This window comes from Ornithorhynchus anatinus, chromosome 4 (genome assembly GCF_004115215.2).
Source record: "Ornithorhynchus anatinus isolate Pmale09 chromosome 4, mOrnAna1.pri.v4, whole genome shotgun sequence".
Lineage (NCBI taxonomy): Eukaryota > Metazoa > Chordata > Mammalia > Monotremata > Ornithorhynchidae > Ornithorhynchus > Ornithorhynchus anatinus.
In genome coordinates, this window is record NC_041731.1 from 101,541,045 (window position 1) to 101,568,537 (window position 27,493).

At 44.2% G+C, this 27,493-nt stretch overlaps 1 pseudogene; it reads right to left on the reverse strand.

Moving 5' to 3' along the window:
* Positions 1 to 8,533: 8,533 nt before the first annotated feature.
* Positions 8,534 to 27,493, reverse strand: part of LOC100081161 — a 37,631-nt pseudogene continuing 18,671 nt past the window's right edge.

Below are 27,493 nucleotides of genomic sequence, written 5' to 3' on the forward strand. Positions count from 1 at the left end.
CTGCTTAACCTGTATCTATGACGGCACTTAGAACAGTGTTTGGCACGTAGTAAGCGCTTAACGAGTACCATAATTAATTATTGAGTACTTTCTGTGCTTGATTAATGCTGTACTAAGCCCTTGGGAGAGTACAGTGCAATTGAGTTGGTAGATATGTTCTCAGCCCACAAGGAGTTTAAATCCAGAAGGAGCTTCCAAAATTATAGTTAGGGTGATGTAGGGAACTGGGATTAAGGGGATGGGGTTAATGTTTAGACTATGCTCCAGCCTGGACTGACAGTTTGAGAACAGGATATTTTCCTTCTCCAGGCTCTTGTGGCCAGGAAAATGGACCCAGCAGGTTTCCAGATAAGAACAAAGGCAGGATGTTTCCCCCATGTCCCGGTAGTGAGAATGAGATGCTTGGCTCTCATCTCTCCCAGCCAGGAAAATGAACGGGGCATATTTCCCAGATGAGAACAGAATATTTTCCTCCTTCCTTGATCAAGGGAATGGGATGCCTGTCTTCTACTGGGAAAACAAGTCAAGGCAGGTGTCCCCAAGAGTGTGAGAATGAGACCTTCACCTTCAAACGAGTAACGAGATGGTTTTACTGAGGAAAGGAAAAGGGGCCTCTGATTTTGTGAAGAAGCAGAAAAATGGCTAATTGCAAAGGCTGCCTCAAGCAGGTGCGCTGGTGGAGAGGCAAGGATAAATCGATCAGTTATATTTATTGAGCACTTACTATGTGCAGAACTCTGTACTAAGCATTTGGGAGAGTCCATTAAGGGCATCAGTGACAATGTGCTGTGAACCTCGTTGTTGTTTCCACCTGTGTTCAGCGAGGAGCCCTCTGGGGAGCTCAGGGGTGTCCTGTAATAATAACAATAATAATAATAATGTTGGTATTTGTTAAGTGCTTAATATGTGCAGAGCATTCTTCTAAGTGCTGCGGTAGATACAGGGTAATCAGGTTGTCCCACGTGAGGCTCACAGTTTAACTTATGTCGTTCCCATGAAGGGACACCACGGATTATAACTAGCTACCTCTCCCACTCCTCGGTGATAAGGTTAAACCCGCTTTTAGTGCAACAGACTATGTCTGTCCTCACCCATACAGATCTGTATTAACAATTGCAATTTTTTAAAAAACCCCTTCTGCTGTGTTGCTGTGACTGAGATTTTTTGTTTTTTGACTTGACAGAAGGGAATCAGTATGGCCATCACACGGGATCCAGTTCTCTAGAGGAGGTTGGTAGTGTTATCACTTGTTTCTTGCTTGCAAACAACCTCCTTTGAGTTGGTCTGGCAGACATTGAATACTTGTTTCTTCAGCGCTCCATTCCCAACCTCTGAATAGTAACATGAAAGGATAGCACTTTGCTAATGTTTAACACCCCCTACAATAACTGATAACTTCCGGGGAGGGATCTTTGGGTTTGGATTCCACCAGTTAAAACATTGCTTTACGAGCCCCTCTTCTCTGATTGGTATCCCAGTCAGGATTCGATTGGTGGCAAGAACTGCGGCAAAAACTGCTCGCTGAGTGTTTTGCATCATTTGACTGATGGAAAAACCTTCTTGTTTAGTTCCACATGCCAAACCGAAGGCGGGAGAAATTGGGAAGTGACAGTTTTCAAAAGAAGAAATTCTGGGAAAAGGGATTTCTGACATTCTGTTTCCTAGGTTTCCAATCAATCTCAGGCCCTTTCTTTAGAAACACAGAAACTGCAGGAAGTGGAGGTTGTAAAACCTCCTCATCTGTAAAATGGGGATTAAGACTGTGAGCCCCACATGGGACAACCTGATTACCTTGTATCTCCCCCAGTGCTTAGAACAGTGCTTGGCACATAGTAAGCACTTAAATGCCAACATCATCATCATTATTATTATTATTAATATTATTAAGAAGGTGAGCCCATTGGTGGGTAGGGATTGTCTCTATCTGTTGCTGAATTGTACTTTCCAAGCACTTAGTACAGTGCTCTGCACACAGTAAGCACTTAATAAATAAGAAAGCTGAAAGTAAGAGTTTCTGTTTGATGAGGAGGTGAATGGGCAGCCATTAGACTTCTTGGGGAGTGGGGAAACATAGACTGAACATCTTTGTAGAAAACTGATCTGGGAAGCAGAGTGAAGTGGGAAGAGACAGGAGGCATGGAAGTCAGGGAGGCCACTGCTGTAGGCAAAGTGGAATATGACAAATGCTTGGATCAGCGTGATTGCAGTTTGGATGAAGAGGCAGGGGCAGATTCTAGAGATTTTTAAAGGTAGAATCGACATGATTGTGTGACAGATTGAATATGCCGGTTGAATAGAAGGAAGGAGTTGAGGATAATACGAAGGTTATGGGTTTGTGAGAAAGAGAAGATAGGAAAGGATTGGGGGGGTGGGGGGAAGATGAGGAGTTGTGTTTTGGATATGTTAAGTTGGAGATGATGGTGTAGGCAAGAGGCAGTGCGAAGCTGCAGAGAAGGAGGGATGAAAGGACTCGAGAGGTAGAAATGGTAGTTGAAACCATGGGAGTGAGGGAGAGAGTGAGTTCTCCAAGGGAATAGGTGTAGACAGAGAATAGAAGGGGACCCAGAAGTGAGCCTTGAGGGACTCCCACAGTTTGAGGGTGGAAGACAGGAGGAGCCTGGGAAAGAGTCTGAGAAGGGGAAGCTAGACTGTGAATGAAAAGGAAAAGAATCGGGAGAGGAGAGAGTCAGTGAAGCCAAGGTTAGATAGTGTTTCTTAGTAAACGGGTTAGGGTTAGAAGGGTCTACAGTGTTGAAAAGAGCTGAGACATTTAGAATTAGGAGCAGAGGCCATTGGTTTGGGCAAAAAGGAAGTTTTCGGTGGCCTTAAAGGGAGCCTCCTCTGTGGAGTGGATGGTGCGGAAGAAGCAGGTCCCACAACAGGATAAAACGGCAACAGACACCATCACACCTTCATCCATCTAGTAAGTGATAGAGTCCCCCTTTGGCTGCTGTCTGTCAGATATGAGGGGTGGAGATGGGAATTCCAGGGAAGCTAACTGTTATGCAAGAGTTCAGTAACAACAGCAACAAAAAGCACACCGTTCTCCTCCACACAACTATCTAGACAGTGAGTAATAGTTGCCAGGTGATGAGTACAGCAGCGACTTGTCTCATCCACGGCCTATTACGTAGCCTGTTGGCCTCTCCATCTTCTGTGGGGAGAATTCACGGTTATCAGTAAATCATTTGTCTTTGACATCACTGCAAGTATCCCCGAGTCACATCTCAATTCCACCTAGCTGATTGCTAACTCCCATATTTACGGGAAAATCCAACGCCAAATTTCTGCAAGCCTTTTTGCTGCCTTTGGTTTTCTCTACCTTTAGCTGTATCTTCCTCAGCAATTAAACTCCGTTCTAGACAGGAAGGGGGCTTTTTAATTCTAAATGTTTGGTTCAGAATGGGTCTGAGTGAAGCCATTCTGGGAAATATTTGTGATGTGTGTGTGTGCAGGTAGTTTTCTAAGAATAATTGGTAACTCTATGAGGGGAGTCAATCCTTTGGCCCATCTTTTAATAATGATTATAATCATAATGATGATGAATATAATTTAAGTTCTTGTTCAGCATTTGCTACGTGCCAAGTTCAGTACTAAGTGCAGGGCTAGACACGAAACCATCAGTTTGGTCACAGTCATGCCTCACATGGGTCCTTAGAGTGTAAATAGGAGGAGGAAGAGGAATTTAATCCTCATTTTGTAGATGAGGAAACTGAGGCCCAGAGAAGTCACGGACCAGGGTAGTGGCAGAGCCAGGATTAGAACCCGGGCCCTCTGACTTCCAGGACAGTGCTTTTTCTGCTAGACCGCGCCGCTCCTCTATTAAAACCCTTTATGGATAGGCATATTCTTTTGCAGTTTCTCACAAGCTTGAACTTGCTTCATTTTTTAGAGTATGAGTCTTTGTATAACAAGTATCTGCTTTTAGTCAAGCCCTAGAGGTAAATATCCCCAGATGGGCATTGATTTGATTTGTTGCCGTTATTACTTATTGTATGCTCTGCCACGACGGGTCCTGCGACTGGTGAAATGATCCACCTAACCCAGCCAGAGGAGTAGTAGCTTTTTGGGCTATAGGAGAGGATGTTGAGCGGAAAACACTTTTAAAATAAAGAGGTCTCCCAGTGTAGTAGCTTTCTGGGCTGTAGGAGAGGATGTTGAGGGGAAAACACTCTTATAATAAAGAGGTCTCCCAGTAGACCACTGTCTCTCCTTGTTTGAAACTCAGCATTTCTTCAAACAATGCATGTCTTCAAACTATTTATTCTATCCTCCTGGCTCTGGTCTCTGGAAGACAGAGGGTCTACTGAAAAGAGTGTTTGACTAGGAGCTATCATTGTTATTGTTACTAATAGTAATAATATTTGTTAAAATAAATACGTTTCAGGTACGGTCTTAAGTGCTGGGTTTAATACAAGATAATTAGGAGGATACAAGATAAGTCAAGATGACAAGAAGACAAAGGGGAGGCAAAACAAGCAGTTGTTCTCCATTTCATAGATGAAGAAACTGAGGCACAGGGAAGTTAAATGACTTGCTCAAGGTCACGGAGCAGACACATGGTGGAGTATTGATTGGAATCTGTGTCTTCCGCCTTCCAGACCAGTGATCTTTCCACCAGGAAGTTCTAGTCCCAGCACTGTTACTTGCTTGCTGTGTGGCCTTGGACAAGTCACTTCCCTGTACCTCAGTTCCCTCATATGTAAATTAGGGGCAAAATATCTATTCTCCCTCTCTCTTGGACTATGAGCTCTATGTGGGGGAGGGACTGTCTGATTTGATTATCTTGCATTTATTTGAATACTTAGCACAGCCCTTGTCCATCGTAGGTGATTCCACTAAACATTATTTTGAACTACAACCAGTCTATAAGACAAAGTCCTTCAAGTTGACCCGGTAATCTGTGTCCTTATCACACAGGGCCTCCTCCGTTGTCAAAATGGTTTAATGTACATATCTGCCGACAAGGGGGCGGAGGTGGGGAAGAGGGAGTGTGAGACGTACCATGATCCACTCTCTTGCCTGTCCCACAGGGTGGGTGGCTCCTCCCACCCCCTCCCGCTCTCTGTTTTCTGGAGAAATGGCAGCGACAGCACAATACCCCTGGAATCCTCCTGCCCTAACTCTCTGTCCTCCAAAGGGGTTGGGAGGGGTCAGGGGTTAAAGCAGCAGAAATGACCCTTTTTGCAACTCCCAGAGATCAGAGAGATCAGAACTTGTTCCCGAGGCAGGGACCTTTAATTCCACTCCTTTCTGGAAGGGCTCAGCACACGATCGCCAGTCCGGGCCCTGAGCAGTCAACCCGCCGAGAGCGGGACGCTTACACGGGCAAGGTTTTAACACATCCTCTCATTGACATAGACCCTCTCCCGGCTGACACATTCAGCTCCCCTTGGCCCTCCCAAAGATGCTCCCACAGGAGCGAACCGTCATTAGTCCCCACACCATCTGTTGGGTTCTGCGTCTTCTCATTGGAGGTTGAGCATGAAGTTGGCATCCCTTGTTCCCCAGTGGACCCCGTTCATTACTCTTAGTCCCTCCTCCGATGTCCCGTTGATCTCGGCCTCGTGGCCCGATCCACCATTTTCGAGTTATGCGGTGTGTACCCCTAAAACATCAAGGCGCTGGGGAAACACAGGGAGGTAGGGGCAATCCCAAGCTGTGATAGGGCGGAGGTTGGAGGTGTCCTGCAGTGGCATTGGCTTCAGGAGTCGCTGAGGATTGTGGCACTTTCTTTGGAGATGGAGTGGGAGTGTGGTGAGAAGGGATGGGGGAGGGGAGGGGCGCCAGCAGGTTGGAGCCCCCTCTCTGCACTGTGGACCACCTTGGACCTCCGCGGCTTGAATCTCCCTCCCCACACCATGGCAGAGCTCAACCCAGATGATGGCATGGCGCTGGGGAGGGGAAGGAACAGTGGGGAAAAACCGCAGAGGCAGCAAAGGCTTTATGGGCAGGATTCTATGTTAGAAGCATCCCGAGAATGCTCCAAGTCGGCAAAGGCCCTATTCACAGGGCTCTGTGTTAGAGACCGGGAGGTGCTCACCTCTCTGCTTCAGAGCCCAAGCCTGAGAAGGCAAGGGTAACACCCCCTGTCGGCTGAGGTGTCATGACACAGCTATAATAATAATAATTATGGTATTTGTTAAGCACTTTGTACTTTATTACTGTGTGTAATAAGCACTCGGGTGGATACAAGCAAATTGGGCTGGACATAGTTCCTGTCCCACGTAGGGCTCAAAGTCTCAATCCCCTTTTTACAGATGAAGTAACTGAGGTCCAGAGAAGTGAAGTGACTAGCCTAAGGTCACACAACAGACAAGTGGCAGAACCGGGATGAAACCCCATGATCTTCTGGCTCCCAGGCCTGTGCTCTGGTGGCGGGTGTGAGTCTTACGGGGATGTCCAATCGAAACATTGTGAAGCTCGTGGGGTCACGTGTCACGTCCCCCCCCTGAGAAGCCAGGTTGCAGCATTGTGGCGCTTGTGGGGTGTGTAAGGCTTGCAGGGAAATCCCCCACTTCTCATTTTCATCAGAGTGTATCATATGATAGGCACATGTTCCAAACAAATCAAATCCTGTATGCAGGAACCAATCAGAGGATGCTGCTGGTTAGCAGGGTTGTAAATCAACCTCTTCAACTGAATAGAAAGAAGCAGCCTTGTCTAACGGATGAAGTACGGGCCTGAGAGTAAGATGACTTGGGTTCTAATCTCCGTTGTGCCATTTGTCTGCTGTGTGACCTTAGGCGAGTAACTTCACTTCTCTGGGCCTCAGATAACTTTGCGGCAAAATGGGATTGAGATTGTGAGCCCCATGTGGGGCAGGGACTTTGTCCAACCCTATTTGCTTGTATCCACCCCAGCGCTTAGTACAGTAACTGGTACATAGCTATTATTATTATGATATTTGTTAAGCGCTCACTATGTGCAAAGCACTGTTCTAAACATTGGGGGAGTTACAAGGTAATCAGCTTGTCCCACGTGGGGCTCAAAGTCTTAATCCCCATTTTACAGATGAGGTAACTGAGGCGTAGAGAAGTGAAGCCACTTGCCCAAAGTCACACAGCTGACAAGTGGCGGAGCCTGGATTAGAACCCACGACCTCTGACTCCTAAACCCACGTTCTTTCCACTGAGCCACGCTGCTTCTCTTAGTTAGTGCTTAACACAAACCACTATCATTATTATTATTATGATTAGAAAAAGGCTCCAAGGCACTCCCAAAACCCATTCAAATGCACCTTAGGCAATTTGCACCCCTGTCTTGCACCTGTTTACGTGCTTAATAAATCCTATCTTGCGTTTCCCCTTTCAGGTAATCCAGTAGCATCTTTATAGATATTATTCTGCCATCCATTCTATTCTGTCCTGCCCAGTGGAGCTGAGTTGCTATGAGAATTGCTTCAAGCTGGTAAACGTTTCTTAAGACCGTATTGTTGGTAATCTTGTACTGGCATTTAATGTTGAGTATAATTGTAGAGAGTGCTGCTGAAAAGGCTTTATTTACTCAATCATATTTAATGAGTGCTTACTATGTGCAGAACACTGTAATAAGCACTTCCAAAAGTACAATACAGCAATAGAGAGAAACAATCTCTGCCCACAATGAACTTCATAAGCTGGATGGGTCTTCTGCATTCCTTTGAGGTCTCACAACCATTCAGGAGACTGGACACAACAGTCTCACAGACCTTCACCTGGATATGGAATTTGATTTCTTTGGTCACCCCACTAAGTCTTGCAATCTGTTAGGCCTTTTTTCATGGCCTTTTTTCACTCTACTTACTACCTCTTTTTCCATCTGTGCATTATTAGACAAGGTCCTGCCTGGATAGCAGAATTTTATAAAAGCCTTTAGGCCTTTATTGTTCACGAAAGCCTTTGCTTGTGTATGAGGTTTCAGGGTGCTGGGCAGCAGCGACGTGGGATAGAGATGCGGGCGGAGACTCAAGTTTAACGCGCAGAAGGAGGCGATGGTAAACCTCTTCCGTATTTTTACCAAGAAAACTCTATGGATCCGCTACCAGAACAATTGCAGATGGAGGTACAGTGTTCTGTGAGAGATGTGTCCATGGCTTCGCTATGGGTCGGACACGACTCGACAGCATAAGACAGGAAGGTTTCTGGCTGTGGACTGCTACATAACTTTAGTTATCTCTGAACTTTTTGTTAATCCACAGTACCGTTCTGGTTTTGACTATCCTACTGACACAAAACTGCATATTAATAAAATTGTATCTTGACTCCTATTAACTGCAATCAAATATTTTGGAGTTGTCCCCAAGCAGGTATCTGTATCTCTTTGAACCCAGTAAAAATGCATGAGTTTCAGGAATAAATATAGAAAATATTCATTCATTCAATAGTATTTATGGAGCGCTTACTATGTGCAGAGCACTGTACTAAGCGCTTGGAATGTACAAATCGGTAACAGATAGAGACAGTCCCTGCCCTTTGACGGGCTTACGGTCTAATCGGGGGAGACAAACAGACAAGAACAATGGCAATAAAATATAGAAAAAAAGTGACACGAGAACCATTTCAGTATGTTTATGGTATGATTAATGGACTGATAGTGCAAGCAGTGAAACAGGTTTAAGTGTCCTTCAGTATTCCACCTACACTGTATTTTATTATATGTGTAACATGAAGTCAGTAAATAGATCAAGAAAGGAACTTTCAATATGTTTTCTCAGTATAACCCAGTTTCAGGTCTCCTACTTCTATTCCTTTCCTGGTTTCAGAGAAGAAAGGATAGTGCTCTTGCTATGTCAAGAGCTACTAATGACCAAGCCTTTGCCATCCAAATGAGGATGGGTTTTATTTTCAGGATCAGATTTATTGGCAGGTCTTGCTTCCCGGGGAGGGATGGCCGGCAAAATGAACAACAGCTTGTGCAATATTGGACGGCTCTGATTTCTGATGGGTGTCATCGAAGGCCTGAACTGCAACAAAGACTCTGTTGCTGTTTTCTAATGTGAAGTTTTCCAGTTTAAACGCAAAGGTTTCCTTGGTGTTGGCACTCTTAGGTTTCAGACCGGTAGTGTTCACTTGAAAAGCATCGTCAAATTTGTCCCTTAGCTCGAGGACTGACTTACTCAATTTTACGATGTATCCTGTAGCTAAAAAGAGAAAAAAACATGTTGTTCTGGAGTTGAGCCAGGCAAATTCCACTTCCTGTTCTCTTTCTCCCTCCCACCCACTCCCTTTGAATGAAGTAGATAGGTCGTTCATGAACTACTTCTCTGAAGAGATTCCTAAACTCTGCGAGTCTCTGAAGGCTCACTCCTGGGTCCCCTTGGAATTCTCCATCTACACCTTCTCCCTTGGAGCAATTATTGGTTCCCACTGTTTCAACTGCCATCTCTATGCTGATGATTTGCAAATTTACCTCTCCAGTGCTGCCCTCTCTCCTTTTCTGCAGTCACATTTCCTCCTGCCTTCAGGACATCTCTACTTGGATATCCTCCTTACAGTTCAAACCTAACAAGTCTAAAATAGAATTGCTCATCTTCCCAACTTAATTCTGTCCACCTTGGAATTTCCCATTACTGTAGGTTACATGACCATCCTCCCCTCCTAACCAATAACCTTAACATTTTCCTTCATTCATTCAACCCACATATTCAGTTTGTCACCAAATTCTGTCCGTTTCATATTCACAACATCTCTAGAATCCTCCCCTCTCCCCTCTATCCAAACCGCTATCATGCTGCTCCAAGCACTTATCATATCCCACCTTGATTATCGAATCCATAAGTAAGTCTATGTATATTTATATAGCTACGGTATTTAAGTGCTTACTATGTGCCAAACACTGTTCTAAGTGCTGGGGTAGATACAAGGTAATCAGGTTTCCCCACGTGGGGCTCACAGTCTTAATCCCCATTGTACAGGTGAGGTAACTGAGACACAGAGAAGTTAAGTTGCTTGCCCAAGGCCACACAGCTGACAAGTGGCAGAGCTGGGATTATAATAATAATAATAACTAAGGTATTTGTTAAGCGTTTACAATGTGCTGAGCACTGTTCTAAATGCTGGGGTAGATACAGGGTAATCAGATTATCCCACGTGGGGCTCACATTTTTTAATCCCCATTTTTACAGAGGAGGTAACTGAGGTACAGAGAAGTTAAGTGACTTGCCCAAGGTCACACAGCAGACAACTAGCCCCTTTTCCCTCGGCTCCCCCTCCACCCTCTGCTCCTCCTCCTTTCCCCTTCACCTCCCCTTAACTGAGCCCCCTTTCCCTCTGCTCCCCTTCCCCTCCCCACCCTATCCTCTGCTCCCCCCCCCCCTTTTCCCTTTCCAGTAGCACTGTGCTCATTGTATATATTATTTATTACCCTTTTAATTTTGTTAATGAGGTGTATATCCCCTTGATTCTATTTATCATGATAATGCTGTCTTGTTTTTGTTTCGTTCCGTTTCGCTCTGCCGTCCATCTCCCCCGATTAGACTGTGAGCCCGTCGTTGGGCAGGGATTGTCTCTATCTGTTACAGAATTGTACATTCCAAGCACTTCGTACAGTGCCCTGCACATAGTAAACGCTCAATAAATACTATTGAATGAATGAATGAATGGCGGAGCCGGGATTAGAACCCACGTCCTCTCACTCCCAAGCCCATGCTCTTCCCAATATCTGTCTCCCCCTGTAGATTGTAAATTCATTTTGGGCATGGAATGTGTCTGTTAAGTAATTGTATTGTACTCTCCCAAAAGCTTAGTCTGCCTGCAGTAAGCACTCAAAAAATACTATTGATTGATTGCATCAGCCTCCTTGCTGACCTCCTTGCCTCCAGTTTCTTCCCACAACATCATTTTTCTCAGAAAATTTTCAGTCCACATCCTCAAAAACCTCAGTGTTTACTCACCCATCTGCACGTCAAACAGAAAAGCCTTACCATTGGTTTTAATCAATAAGTGGTATTTATCGAACACTTACTCTGTGCAGACGACTATACACTGTCACCCAAGTGCCTTACCTAGCTTATCTCCTACTACAACCCAGACCACACGCTTTGCTCGTGTAATGCCAACCTACTCACTGTACCTTGATCACACTTGCCTCCCCTCCTATCCCCTGCCCAAGCTTCCCCTCTGGCCTCCAACTCCCTCCCACTTCAAAGCCTATCAGCCTCCACTCTCTCCATCTTCCAAGCCCTACTAAAATCATATTTCTACCAAGAGACACTTTCTGAATAACCCCTCATTTCCTCGCCTTATTCACCCTCCCCCACTTCATCTATGCACTTGGTCTATACTGCTTAAGCAGCGTGAGAAGCAGCGTGGCTCAGTGAAAAGAGCCTGGGCTTCGGAGTCAGAGGTCACGGGTTTGACTCCCGTCTCTGCCACTTGTCAGCTGTGTGACTGTGGGCAAGTCACTTAACTTCTCTGGGCCTCAGTTACCTCACCTGTAAAATGAGGATTAACTGTGAGTCTCACGTGGGACAACCTGATTACCCTGTATCTACCCCAGCGCTTAGAACGGTGCTCTGCACATAGTAAGCACTTAACAAATACCAACATTATTATTACTTAAGCACTTAGATGCCCCATCCAAGTCCCAGAGCGATTAGACAGATATCTGATTACTCTGCGATTACCCCTACCTGTAATTTATTTTAATGTCTTTCCACAACTAGACTATAAGCTCCTTGAGGGCAGGGATTGTTTCTTCCAACTCTATCATATTTTATTTACCCAAGCATTTAATACAGTTCTCTGCACACATTAAATCCTTAATGAATTCCATTGACTGATCGATTAAGTGCAAAGTCAACATTAGAACTCAGCTCCTCCGCCTATCACGAAGTCAGAGAAGCAGCATAGCCTAGCACGGGCTTGGAAGTCAGAGGTCGTGGGTTCTAATCCCAGCTCCGCCACTTGTGTGTTGTGCGACCTTGGGTGAACCCATTAACTTCTCTGTGCCTCAGTTACCTCATCTGTAAAAATGGGGATTAAGACTGTGAGCCCCACATGCGACAACCTGGTTAACTTGTATCCATCCTGACACTTATTACAGCACATAGTAAGAGCTTAACAAATATCAATACTATTATTATTATTACCAAGCCTGTGCTCTTTCATTAGGCCAGGCTGATGCTCCAGGAAAGCGATTCCTCCTATGTTCTATTGTTTGGTTCAAGAGCATTTTTCTTCATCCCGAAGGGCAGGCTGGGAAATTGACCCAATGACTGCCAATAAGGAGGTTTTTCTCTAGATAGCTCCCCTTCATTTGCTATTACTGTGAGAGGGCTCCATGGACAACATGGACCACGTGGCTAAGGTACAAAAGGAGGGTCAAAATTTCCACATCAGATCATATCCCCAACCAAAGGGTCAGTGGTTCTTCCCTGCCAAAGTTTTGGATACCAGGTCTGTGAACATAGAGACAGAGTGATCACTCAGGTCATTAAATTGGTGTCATTTGGGCCTGATAATTAAAAGACATTTGGTCGACACAGTGTCCTCATATACTGATCAATGGTTGCAGCTACTGATAGTGCGATTACGTACACCTAGAATTTTTTCTTTAAAGGTGCTTATAATCGGTTGGTCAGGAGAATTTCTGATTACTTGCAGGTTAAATGCAATTCAGAGATTTGTCTCAGCTCTTTCATAAGAGGCCTAGTTGAAGTCACTGGCCCAATAGGATGTATTTCTTTTCCTGGGTTGTCTAGAAAAAATGCAAGTTCACACCTGGCAGACAGATTCATCAGAAACGCATCAATCTGGGCTTCCTGTTGTAAATAAACAAAACTGCAAACACACCTTGGCCTTCATCAGAGTCACCCCCTGGAGCTGTCCAAGTCAGGTGGATTTGATCTCCCTCAACTTTCGCCACAAGGTCAGTAATTTTACATGGTGGGAATTTATCTGGTATCATGCCGGAGGGAACGTTTTTGATCTCAAATGAACTTCCCAAGGTTGTTCTGCTGAAATTCTCCACTTTCGACTGGGCTTCTTTAAGATCGATTTCAGGTTTTGGTGGGTTCATTACAATTTTACCTAAGAAAACACAGATACTCAATATTACTCTCAGTATACAGTATAATCCTCCTTTCCAGATCCAGAGTCCATTTTCTGCTAAGCATCTAAGCTGTGAGTCAATATGGGGATGTCCAGAGGGCAGACGAGAGGAGAGTGTTATATACCTGTTAGATATATCGAGAAGGTTTCTATGAAACGAGCTTTTCGGCAAAGCTTGCTTCAGAATTATTACAGAGTTTCCAGATACACTTAGAGAATGGTAGGTTGTCACTGCAGATGGACCTTTACCCAATCTGTGTGGACCTTTATCCAGTTAGTGCCTAATTTGAGGAAACAGGATCTGATAGAAATCTGATAAAAATTCCACAAGAAACGGCCATCTCCAAAGTCACAGATGATCTGCTTCTTGCCAAATCCAAACTGCCTCTACTCCATCCTAATCCTCCTCGACCTCTCAGCTGCTTTCGACACTGTCAACCATCCCCTTTCCCTGGAAACTTTATATCCAACCTTGACTTCACTGATACTGTCCTCGCCTGGTTCTTCTCCTATCTCTCTGGCTGCTCATTATCAGTCTCTTCTGTGGGCTCCTCCTCTACTTTCCACCTTCTAACTGTGGGAGTCCCTTAAGGTTCAGTTCTGGGTCCCCTTCTATTCTCCACCTACACCCACTTCCTTGGAGAACTCATTTGTTCCATGGCTTCAACTGCCACCGTTATGCAGATGATTCCTAAATCTACATCTCTAGCCCTGATCTCTCTCCCTCTCTGTAGTCTCGCTTTTCCTCCAGCCCTCAAGACATCTCTACTTTAGTTGTCCCACCAAACAAGTGCAAAACAGAGCTTCTTATCTTCCCACCCAAACCATGTCCTCTCCCCTTATTTTTCCATCACTGTAGTCAACACCACCCCCCTTCCTGTCTCATAAGCCTGCAACCTGCGTGTTATCCTTGACTCATCGCTCTCATTCAACCCACATACTCAATCCGTCACTAAATCCTGCCAGTTCAAACTTGACAACATCTCTTAAAACCACCATTTCCTCTCCATCCAAACTGCTACTAAGTTATTCCAAGAACTTATCCTACTCCACCGTGATTAGAGTATCAGCTTCCTTGCTGACCTCCCTGCCTCCACGAGCTGGGGGTAGGGAAGGATGTAAAGGAGGAGAGGCAGGGTGAAGACTCTTGAAGATAAGATGAAGTTCATTTTTCCTCTTTCATGTTGCCATCACATGGATGGCTCACGAGAAATAAAAACTGATAGAACGCAGGGCCCTCTCTCTTCAAAGTCTAATTTGTTTTCCTTCCATCCTTTCTTCGGTGAATAAGAAACTTTATTTACAAAGGTTGACTCACCCTTTGCTAATTATATTGCTTTTAGGCAACAGTAGAGCCAATGAAGTGGTTAGGCATTTTTAGGGTGAAAACCTGGAAATAAATGTAGTATATACAGGCAAAACTATTATAGTACTTATTATCATCATTATAAACATTATCATTAATATCAATACAGATATATTTACATATAAACAACTTCTTATTCCCTGGATTAGGTGGTTCAGGAAGCAACATAAATCTCAGCAAAAATGTTAGTAACATTTGAAATTAAGTATTTGGTAGCAAAATCAACCATTCATTAGTAATTTAATCATGACAACTTTAACATCCTGCTTTTAGCACATTACTTACCATTTTTGGTGTAACCTGGGATATACATTGCTCCGTTCTGTTGTGGTTTTAAGTTCGGCTTGTATTTCCCTCCTACCGCCCGCACTTTTAAGCTGTGCCTGCCGTTTTTCTTGTAAGAGGTAAAATATCTTGAATAGACCCCATCATTGGCAACTGCATCAGCCCCTAGTGATAGAAATGTAGGAATGAAAAGCAATGCCAAGTAAGATGAGAACCTGTAAAATTGGCACATAGTAAGTGCTTAACAAATACCATTATTATTATTATCTGAGAATGAGCTGACTACTCTAAGGAATGAAATGTAACTTGCCTTCAGTTTCAGCTCATCTCTAGTCTAATAGACTGGACGGGGATAGGGACAGATAATGCTTCTGTTTATTGTTATTTGTACTCTTTCAAGTGGTTAGTACAGTGCTCTGCACAAAATAAGCGCTTAATAAATATGATTGACTGAAATGTCTCACACAAGCTGAGTACTTTGGAAATGATTCCCCTCTCTGATTTGGCTAGATGGATTAGTGCCGGTGAAAACTGTTCCACCAGTATAGAAAGAAAGACACAGAAAGAACATTACCAAGGAATCCAAACTGAAAATTAGAAGATGCAGGAGACAGCAACTCTGTATTTAACCCGGATCTATCGTTTCCCCCATTGCGGTTAATGACAAGGACACAAATAGTGTAGCCTTCACTCAGAATCACTCTATTCCTGCAGGAGGTGGACACCACTTCTCCCTCTCTGCACAAACCCCTGCAGGTCTCTTAGATTGGAAGTTCCTTGAGAGCAGGAGAAGTGTCTTCTCCCCTCACTGTACTCTTCCACACTTAGGAAAGTGCTCTGTAAGTACTAAGTATTGTTGATTGATCGAATCCTGATCTCCTCCCCCACCTTGCAGTAGATAAGCCAAGGAGACGGTTAAGGAGAGGAGTGTAATGCAATTCAACAAATTTTTCATTTTAGCAATAAATTTCAGGACAATTAAACTAATTGCATTGAGAATCGTATTACCAGGAAAATATGGTAACATAAATGATTACCCACATGACTTGAAAATGTAACATTAAGATGGTAATTCAAAATTACCTGCACCATTATCCAAAAGTTCCAAGGTAATCTCTTTTCCACTCTGGTGTTCAATAATAGCATTCACACTGGCCCCAAGGACAGGCAGAAACCCTTGGCTAACTTCGGCGTAAATAGCCATCAGATTGGGGAAGACGTTTGTGGATTTCTTCATTCGAGGAGTCACGGTCAGAGGGGGTATCTTGGGATTGGCTGCCCGAGAGGTCACTGTCATGGTGAGAATTTGTGCTGGTGATGCAATGCTGTATTTCCAAGTTCCCACCTAAAATTCCAGTGGAAATATTTTTAAAATTAACTTTACGGCCTAGAAATGATTAGCTGTTCTCTCCATTATCCATCTCAAGTTGAAAACTTCCCCTTTCCAGGTTTGGTTCTTGGAATGAAACCGACGTTAGCCCACCTGTCTTCATTTCCTTCCTCTTTGACAGTATAACCATGGAGAACTGAGAACTGCTTATCGGTAATCATTCATTCAGTAGTATTTACTGAGCGCTTACTATGTGCTGAGCACCGTACTAAGCACTTGGAATGTAGAATTCGGCAACAGATAGAGACAATCCCCGCCCAATGACGGGCACACAGTCTAAACGTTGTGCTTTAAAGAGATGTTCTTTCAAGTTGCTTATCCAGAGCAAGGAGTTTGTTTATCCGAGGTCTTACTATTACAAAACATGGTTTGATACTGCGGCTGTTCCTAATGAAGACTCTTTGAAGAAAATGAGACTGAAACACCTGCCATTCAATCGATCAGTCAATGATATTTATTGAGCGCTGACCATGTGCAGGGCACTGTACTAAATGCTAGGGAGAGTACAACACACAGAGTTTGTAGAATCATTCCCTGCCCATAAATAGCTTACAGTCTAATTTTATTTATTTATATTGATGCCTGTTTACTTGTATTGATGTCTGTCTCTCCCCGTCTGTGAGACCATCATGGGCAGGGATTGTCTCTCTTTATAATTATATTGTACTTTCCAAGCACTTAGTGCAGTGCTCTGCACACAGTAAGTGCTGAATAAGTATGACTGACTGAATGAATATAGGGGGAGATTAAAATAAAATATGGATAAGTACGTTAATGTTGTGAAACTGAAGGTGGAGTGAATAACAATACTTAAAGGGTGCAGATCAAAGTGCACAAATGATGCAGGAGAGAGAGGGAGGACGGGCCATGAGGGCTTAGGTGGGGAAGGCCTTTTGGAGGAGATGTTCTTGCCAGAGCCTCATTTTCTCAGGGAGGGGCAAGATTTAGCATCCTTGAGACATTTGCCAATGGATTCAATTTCTAACCTCTGTTCAGTGCAGCTTCCTTGATGATGTCAAACTTTTCCTATACTGAACTTCCCTGCTGGTTGCAGTAGGTCAGTGAACCCCCTATGTGCCACTATGCTCAATTTTCCCTTTTAGGTCAGTGTTTCTCCAGTTCTGGCACTCAAAAACTGAAAGGGATAATCCATACTAATGTGGAAAATTTGATCTCATTTTTTGACAACATTAAGGAGGCTCGAAAGCGGAACGATGGGATCACCTCGGCAGTGCCTGGTATCTGGAGATGAGCCATCCTGGACTTCACATCCTTTGAAAAAGCGTGATGTCCTTGTCCTTTGGGGTCCCAGAGAAAGATGTTGGGGGTCTGAGCTGACCATGTGACCAGGAAGAAGGTATCTTTTCCTACTGAGATATCCACAATCACTGTGCCATTCATCCACCCCTTTTCGTTCAGGACTAGGCCCGTGCTTTCAAGCTGTTCAGGGAATAAAACAGAATATTCAGCTGTAAGTAGAATAAATGTACAATTTTCTTCCATGTGCATTTTTGTCTAGTTCAAGGCTGAACACGTTCCCAGTGAAATACTACGCTAAGCATTACCCTTTCTCATAGTTGTCACGGGGTTGTTGGAAAATCATTCTAGTCATAGTAGTAGTAATAGTATTTATTAAGCTCTTCCTCTGTGCAGGGCACTGTACTAAAAACATAGGGAAGGAATACACGGGTGGGAATTATACACATTCATTCATTCAATTATATTTATTGAGCGCTTACTGCGTGCAGAGCACTGTACTAGGCTCTTGGAAAGTACAATTGAGCAAAAAAGAAAATCAGCCCCTGCCCACACTGGGCTTACAGTCTAGAAGGGGGGACACAGACATAAAAACAAGTAAAACAAGAAAACAGGTATCTATATGCATAAATAGAATTATAGATATATTCAAAGATACATAAGTGCTGTGGGGCAGTGAGAGGGAGGTAGAGCAGAGAGAGGGAGTCGAGGTGACACAGAGGGAAGGGGGGAGCTGAGAAAAAGGGGGTGCTTCATCTGGGAAGGCCTCTTGGACGACGTGGGCCTTCAGTAGAGTTTGAAGGGGGAAGAGTGTTTGGTGGATGTGAGGAGGGAGGGTGTTCCAGCCCCTTTCCCTAAAGAGGTTCACGATCTAAAAATGATTATATGTCAGATTATTTTTTTTCATTTCCATGCAGGGATGAGAAATGATTCAAGATGAGAGTGAATGAGAGGGGTACTGACTAATCAAGTAGGTAGCTGTGTGGGCTGAGGATGTACTTGTAGGGACAAGGAAAGTTGTCCTTACAGGAAGAGAGGGGAGGGATGGAATAGGAATAGGAGTTTCCAAGGAGTAGGGTGAGGTGTGTGCCTTATGGGGTATTTCTGGGCAAGAAATCCTGATGGGTTCTCTGCCGACAATAGAGCTAACTTACCATTCATGCTGAAACTCTCGTTCTTACAAAATAACAACCCTGTAATCCCGCAGGAGAGATTCTTCTCCTGATTCAACAACTAATGGCATGAAAAAAGTGTCCAGGCCTGGGGCGATGCTATTCACAGTCCTGTTTCATGGGCTAGGAGAAGCAGCATGGAGTAGTGGATAGAGCACAGGTCAGGGAGTCAGAAGGCTATGGGTTTTAATTCCAGCTCTGCCATTTGTCTGATGTGTGATCTCGGACAAATCACTTCTCTGGGCTTCAGTTCCCTCATCTGTAAAATGGGGATTAATACTGTGAGCCCCACATGGGACAGGGACCATGTCAAACCCCATTAGCTTATACCCACCCCAGCACTTAGTATAGTGCCTGGCACATAGTAAGTGCTTAACAAATACCATTATTATTATTATTATCATTATTATTATGGGCTGTGACTGGGTGGGACATGGGTGATGCAGGACACTCAAGCATCTGCAGGTTGATGAACTGAGTGGGGCAGATACAGATTAAACATATGATTTAAGGGCAGAGTGAAGTGTAGCCTAGGACGCTACTCACCGGAGAAACAGCATGGCCTAGTCGATAGAGCACAGGCCTGGGAGTCAGAAGGTCATGAGTTCTAATCCCGGCTGTGCTACTTGTCTGCTGTGTGACCTTGGGCAAGTCACTTCACTTCTCTGGGCCTCAACTGTAAAATGATCATCTGATAATCTTGTAGCTACCGCAGAGCATAGAACAGTGCTTGGCACATAGTAAGCACTTAACAAGGACAATAATTTTACTTAGAGGTCGTGGGTTCTAAACCTGGCTCTGCCACTCATCAGCTGTGTGACTTTGGGCAAGTCACTTCACTTCTCTATGCCTCTGGAAAATCTCATCTGGAAAATGAGGATTAAGACTATGAGCCCCACATGAGACATCCCGATTACCTGGTATCTCCCCCAGAGCTTAGAAAAGTGCTTGGCACATAGTAAGCACTTAACAAATACCATTATTATTACATGTTAAGCACTACGTTTCAGCCTGTAATCTCATTATGGGCAGCGATGGTGTCTACTAATTCTGTTGCATTGTACTCTCCCAAGCACTTAGTACAGTGCTCTGCACAAAGTAAGCACTCAGTAAATACAACTGATTGATTCCAAACACTGTCCTAAGCTCAGGGATAGCTTCGAAATATTCAAGTTGGACATAGTAAAACACTATCAGTAATTTACTGATAAAATGGTGGTTTTATTCTTTCAGAAGGACCTGGTGTGTTGGTAAGTTCAGAATAATCAAGTGACTTGGACCCTGCTTACAAATATCTTCATTATTAAGCATCTTACCCTGTAATGGGGGACACAAATAAAAGCATACTTACAAGTAGAATGGTCAAAACAAATCGAGGGGACATACTGACATATTAAGCATAAATTCTAAGGAGGACAGAAATAAATTCTTAAGTGCTAGAGATAATTGAAGGGATGATATGGCTCTGGGTGGAGTGAGTTTAATTGGGTAAAGTTTACTGGGAGAGGGTGGATTTTAAAAGGGTCTTGAATGTGAGGAGAGCTGTGGTCTGTCTGATGTGGGGAGGGAGTTAAGTTGGGAGAACAGTGTGAGGGAGGAGAATTTTACTACCGTGTTCTGGCCAAAATGAAACTGAAAGAGCATAAAGTGGTAGAACTGAAGAACTGAGTGTAACTGTTTGAAACTCAGACCTGGATAGACTGTTGAGAGAAATCTCCACTTCTTGGTGAAAGTCCACTAAAAGCATCAATCAGGCCATTGTTCTGGGCCTCATCTGAAGGAGCTGTGCTGATGCCTCCTAAAATGGAATTATATAGTGGTAGTTACGATTTGGTAATTAGCTATTTGGTGCGGCACATGACGGTCAATCCGATACCATATTCTCCCGTACGGGTAAGAGCCTCCCATCGCGACTTATTGATTCTGGGCCGCTCTTTGACTCTGTCCGAAGGCAGATGGCACAGAGAAACTTCCTCTCCGGGGATTGCATTTCAGTTCCATTAATAAAAACAACAGTAATAATACTAATTGTGGAATTTGTTAAGCATTTACTATGGGCCAAGAGCTGAGGTAGATAGAAGCTAATCAGGTAGATACAGCTAAGGGAGAAATGCCCTTATACATGACGGGCGATGGACCATACTGAGAGCTGCTCCCTCCCACACTGAGCATTTCTCCTTTAACAGCTGCCTCTTTTTCTTGCTGCAGCTGAGATGACCTTGGGAATGGAGAAGGGCCTGGTTGGGGGTGAGGAGCTGGCTACTTCCCTGTCCAGGAAGGTATGTTTCCAGCAGCCACCTAAATGGAGTGAGGAAAACGGAGCCCAACTCTCTTCAGGAAAAGATTATTTTTGAAAGTACTAAGTGCCTTTAATAATGATAATTAATAATAATTGGGGTATTTAAGTGCTTACTATGAGTCAGGCAATGTCACTAAGTGCTGTCCCACATGGACCCTTGTCTCAATCCCCATTTTACAGAGGAAACTGAGACCCAGAAAAGTGAAGCGACTTGCCCAAGGTCACAGCAGACAGGTGGTGGAGCTGGAATTAGAACTCTTGACCTTGTGACTCCCAGGCCACACTCTATTCACTAAGTCATGTTGCTTTACTATTGTGGTATTCTAGATGTGTGTTCAGAACACTTTCTGAAAATATTTGGAAAATATTCAAGGGAACTTAACCAATAAGAACGGAACAGCATCTTTTTTGCTACAGTTCTGCTAGGGCACAGTAACTTACACAAAGGAGAGCAGGGTTTGTTGCTGTTACCATTATTGTGATATCTGTTAAGTGCTTACTATGTGCCAAGAACTGTTCTAAGCAGCAGGGTAGGTACAAGGTAATCAGGTTGTCTCACATGGGGCTCACACTTCTAATCCCCATTTTCATTCATTCATTCATTCAATAGTATTTATTGAGAACTTACTAAGTGCAGAGCACTGTACTAAGTGCTTGGAATGTACAAATCGGTAACAGAGACAGTCCCTGCCCTCTGATGGGTTTACAATTTTACAGATGAGGTAACTGAGGCACAGAGAAGTTAAGTGACTTGCCCAAGGTCACACAGTCACCACAAGCAGTTGTAGTAAAGCACTTAGTATGGTGATCTGCACACAGTGAGCACTCAATAGATGTGATTGAGTTACTGATAGTACTGTTAGCATTTTTGAGTGCCTACTTGGAGGGGTTTGAGGACAGGAATAGCATTGGGATACACCAACAGTTGATAAATACACAATAGACAATTGGTACATAAGAGCACGGGCTTGGGAGTCAGAGGTCTTGGGTTCTAATCCCTCCTCTGCCACTTGTCAGCTGTGTGACTCTGGACAAGTCATTTAACTTCTCTGTGCCTCAGATACCTCATCTGTAAAATGGTTCTCCTCCCATCCCTCTGGCCACTCATTCTCAGCCTCTTTCATGGGCTCCTCTGCCTCCCACCACCTAAATGGTGGGAGCTCCACAAGACTCAGTGGTGAGTCCCTTCTATTTTCCATCTACTCCGACTCCCTTGGAGAACTCATTTGCTCCTATGGTTTTAACTACCCTGTCTATGTGGATGATTCCCAAATCTACATCTCCAGTCCTCATCTCTCTCCTCTTCCATCTCGTATTTCCTCTGGCCTTCAGGACATCTCTAGTTGGCTGTCCCATTGACACCTCTAATTGAAAATGTCCGAAACAGAATTCCTAACTTTTCCACCCAAACTCTGCCATCCCCATGATTTGCCCATCACTGTAGACAGCACCACCAACCTCCCTGACTCAAAAGCCTATAATCTTGGCATTATCCTCGATTTATCTCTCTCATTCAATGCACACATTCAAGTCTGTCACCAAACTCTGTCAATTCTAGAACACTGCTAAAGTCTGCCCTTTCCTCTTTATTCAAACTGCTCCTCAGTTGATCCAAGAATTTATGGTATCTAATTGACTACTGTGACAGCCTACTTGCTGACGTCCCCGCCTCCTGTGTCTCCCCACATCAATCCATAATTCACACCGCTGTCTGGATCATATTTATTTAAAAGAACTTCAATCCATGTTTCCCCCAACCTGTGCATCACAGAGAAACTCCTTAACCCTGGTTTTAAAGTATGCAATCACCATGACCATAGCCCCTCTTACTTTACCTTCCCGATTTCCTACTGCAACCCAGCACACACACCTTGCTCTTCTAATGCCAACCTACTCACTGTACCTCAACCTCATCCATTTCTCCACCGAACCCTGACCCATGTCCTGCCTCTGATTGGGCACCTCCTCCCCCATTGTATCTGACAGACCAACAGTTTCCCCACTTTAAGAGCCTTATTAAAATTACACCTCATTCACTCATCTTTATCGAAAGCCTATTGTGTGCAGAGCACTGTATTAAGCACTTGGGAGAGTACAGTACAACAATAAACGAACACATTCCCTGCCCACAACGAGTTTACAGTCTAGAGTAGCTTAGGGTCTATGTGGCTTAGTAGAAGAGGTTCTAATCCCACCTCCTCCACTTGTCTGCTATGTGACCTTGAGCAAGCCACTTAGCTGCTCTGTGCCTCAGTTACCTCTTCTGTAAAGTGGGGATTAAGACTGTGAGCCCCAAATGGGACAATGTGATTACCTTGCATTTACCCCAGCGCTTAGAATACTGCTTGGCACAAGGTAAGCATTTAGCTAATACCATAATTTTTATTATCATTATTACATCTCCTTGGAGGTTTTCCCCAGCTTATTAATAAGGTTGGTATTTGTTAAGTGCTTACTATGCGCCGAGCACTGTTCTAAGCCCTGGGAATCAGGTTGTCCCACGTGGGGCTCACAGTCTTAATCCTCATTTTACAGATGAGGTAACTGAGGCACCGCGAAGTTAAGTGACTTGCCCAAAGTCACACAGCTGACAAGCGGCCGAGCCGGGATTCGCCCTCTCCCTTTTGTGTCACATTGATACCCTTTAAGTGCTCAAGAGTCAGCTCACCCTCAGCACATAGCTATAATATATTTTTAATGTCTGTCTCCCCCTCTGGACTGTAGGTTCTCTGTGGACAGGGTACATCTACCAATTCTGTTATGTTGTTCTCTCCCGGGAGCTTAATACAGTGTTCTGCATATAATAAGCACTCAATAAATGTCACATGATGATAATGATGATTATTGCTTGATTTCTTAAAGTTTCCCCAAGATTGGCATATAGGAAGGGTTTAAGTAATTCCAAATTATTATTAGCTGAACATTCCACCAAACCAACTTGAATTCTATAACAATTCAAAGTCCCTGGGTCCTAACAAGTTAAAGTTTATCTTGATATTATCAATTAAACGAATTTGTTGTGTACGGATCACTGCACTAAGATCTTGGGGTGGTACAATATTACAGGGTTAGTAGACACGTTCCCTGCCTACAATGGGGCAGTGTTGCCTAGTGAAAAGAGCACAGGCCTGGAAGTCAGAGGACCTGGGTTCTAATCATGACTCCACCACTAGTCTGTTGTGTGACCTTCAGCAAATCACTTGACTTCTCTGAGTCTTAGTTACCTCATCTATAAAATGGAGATTAAGACCGAACCCCACGTGGGACATGGACTGAATCCAACCTGATTATAACTTGTATCTACCCCAGCACTTAGTTCAGTGCCTGGCACATAGTAAGCACTTCCCAAATATCATTAGAAAACACAAAAAAACACCAAAAGAAAAACTAAACTTGAGTTTACAGTCTGGGGGGGGGAAATGGATATTCTTATAAATAAATTATGAATATGTACATTGATGCTGTGGGGCTTAAGGAAGGGTAAATATTAGGTGAAAATCCAAGTGCAAGGGTGATGCAGAAGGGAGTGGGAAAAGAAGAAACTAAGGCTTAGTTGGAAAAGCCCTCTTGGAGGAGATGTGCTATTTCAGGCTTTGAAGGTGGGGAGAGTGATGGATCATATGTTGGACATGAAAAGGGAGATCGTTCCAGGTTAGGGGCAGGGGAAGTTAATCAGAGAATATAGTCATGTATTTGTAAAAGCTTTCCTTTTACCTGTCATATCTGACAGTCGTTCTAGTTCTTGGGCAGCGGAAGTTCCCAGAGCAACAGTGTGAATAGTAGCTCCACTCTGTTTCACCTCCTCAAAACAAGAACTTACAGTTACGTCTTCCCCATCTGTTAGCAGCACGATTTCAGAACCATCGGTTGTCTGGAATTTTTGTTTAATTGCCTGAACACATGAATTTAGTGCATTAGTTTGGGGATTTAGAATTGCGGGGTTGCAAATAGCAAACTGCATTAGGAAAATGCTTTTTACCTGAAATGCAGCTTGGACTCCACTGCATATTGACGTTCCTCCTCCAGCTGCCTCGGGAAGCCTTGTCATCAGGTAATTCTGGTCATCCTCACTGATAATTTGAATTAGAGGATTTCTGATAATGGCTCTCTCATCAAATAAGACGATGCCAACCCAGGATCCTTTTTCAGTTATCTGCAGCAGGAACAACTTGACTGCCTGATTCATTCGATTAAGGCGATCCATAGCCTAAGTGAAGAAGAGCACAGATAGAACTTCTATGTGTACTATAAGCGTGGTGAGCCTACAACAAGCTGCCGTATTAGTGACTGATTGTGATCCCATGAACCACAAGAACAAGTGAAAGAACGCGGGCTAGGGAGTCAGAGGACTTGGGTTCTAATTCCACTCTGCCACTTGGCTGCTGTGTGACCTTGGGCAAACCACTTGACTTTCCTGGGCTTCAGTTACCTCACCTGCAAAATGGGGATTAAGACTGTGAACCCCATGTGGGACAACCTGCTGACCTTTTACTTCTACACCGGCTCTTAGAACAGTGCTTGGCACATGGTAAATGCTTAACAAATACCATAATTATCATTATTAAGGAGGAGACTGGCGAAGACAGTGATGGGGTCTACCTGAGACAGGTGGATGCTGGCCCGTCAGGGCGGAGCATGGAGGGAGGTGTGGCTTTCTCTCCCTGTTCTATCCCGTAACGGGCCTGCACCAATCAATGACTGCCCTGTAGAGCCACAGCTGTGATACCTAAGGCAGATAAAAGGTGCTCATTTTGAATTCCAAGGAGGTAGGCTTAGGGGAAATGGAGTTAGATCCATGCAGAGAAGTAGCAGAGAGCTATGTTGAGATACAGAGAGAAGCAAGCATTGAACCAGCTGGGTAGGAGTACTTGAAAGCAGAAAGAAGGAGCCCTGGCAGAATGACCTCTTTTGACCACAGACAGGTATTGGACCCTTGGTGGAGTGAGACAGTGTATGTGTCATACCTTTGCACGTTGGTAAAACTAAACAAAAAAACTTTCCACAGTATCCTTGGTGATTAGAGGGGTGGTTTGACTTTACTACCTGTCACCATTGGCAACAGATGACACTGTGGATTGTTTTTTCTCCTTCTTCTTCTCATCCCTCCACCTGTTTGACTGCTCACCCTTTCTTCTCTCTCCCCTATAAAGTCCAGAGAATTTCCTGGTGGTTTGGCCTGATCCCGGACCATCCCCAGATGTGGTATTCCCAAAGGCCGGGTCAATACCAGGGCCACAGATGTAGCTCAGTCTGCTGAAGGGCTGGCCTGTGTTGGTGCCAAGATGTTCAAATTGGCTACTCTTTGTGGAGCACCACTGGATGCCAGGATATAGGATGTTTGATGTTAATAATAATGATTAGGGTATTTGTTGAGCATTTACTATGTGCCAGGCACTGTATTAAGCGCTTGGGGGGATTTAAGCAAATCACATTGGTCGCAGTCCCTGTAGAACATGGGGCTCACAGTCTCAATCCTTGTTTTACAGATGAGGTTACTAACATACAGAGACGTGAAGGGACTTGCCCAAGGTCACACAGCAGACATGTGGTGGGTTGCTCTGAGCTGACCAAAAGCTACAAGTAGCCTTTGCTTACCTGACTTGCTTTAGCTACTCGTCTCATGGAAGGATCAGCTCCTTCTAGTATTTAGGATCCTTTGGGCTTCCAGAGCGATTTTTTTTTCCCAATGAACACATCTTCTGAAAGAGGTTTTGAACACACTGGGGGGATTGGTTCAAAACAGGTTGAGAAGCAGCATAGCTTTGAGGATAGAGAATGGCCCTGGGAGTCAGGACTTGTCACTTGACTGCTGTGTGACCTTGGGCAATTCCCTTAACTTCTCCGTGGCTCATTTACCTCATCTGTAAAATAGGGGTTAAGACTGTGAGTCCCATGTGGGACATGGCCTGTGTTCAACCTGTTTATCTTGTATCTATCCCAGCTCTTAATAAATACCATAAAAAAACCTTCAAGGTCTTTCCTTTAGTCCGTGAACTCAGATTGTCCTACGGAAGACCTGGGAAGGATGGGGCAAGGGGCTAGTTGGATTTGGGCAGACTAGACCCTGCCTTGTCTTCCCGGAACAGGGACAGCCAGGAACATATAATAATAATAATGATGTTGTTATTTGTTAAGTGCTTACTACGTGCAGAGCACTGTTCTAAGCGCTGGGGGAGATACAGGGGAATGAAGTTGTCCCACGTTAGGTTCACAGTCTTCATCTCCATTTTACAGATGAGGGAACTGAGGCACAGAGAAGTGAAGTGACTTGTTCACAGTCACACAGCTGACAAGGGGCAGAGTCGGCATTCGAACCCATGACCTCTGACTCCCAAGCCCGGGCTCTTTCCACTGAGCCAAGCACTGTATTCTTTCAAGCACTTAATACAGAGCTCTACACACAATAAACACCCAGTTACAGATATGTACTTAAGTGCTGTGGGACTGAGGGTGGTACGGAGGGTCAGTTTGAGGTGGAGGTGGATGGGCATCCCCTGGAGGTCTTTGAGGAATGGGGAAACAGACTGAAGTGTGTTTCAGAATGATCCGGGCACAGAGTGAAGAAAGAATTGGAGTGGAGAGAGACAGGAGGCTGGGAGGACAGTGAAGAGGCTGATGTTGAAACTGAGGTGGCTTATGATAAATGCTGGGGTCAGTGTAGCAATTTTTGGATGGAGAGAAAAAGGTGGATTT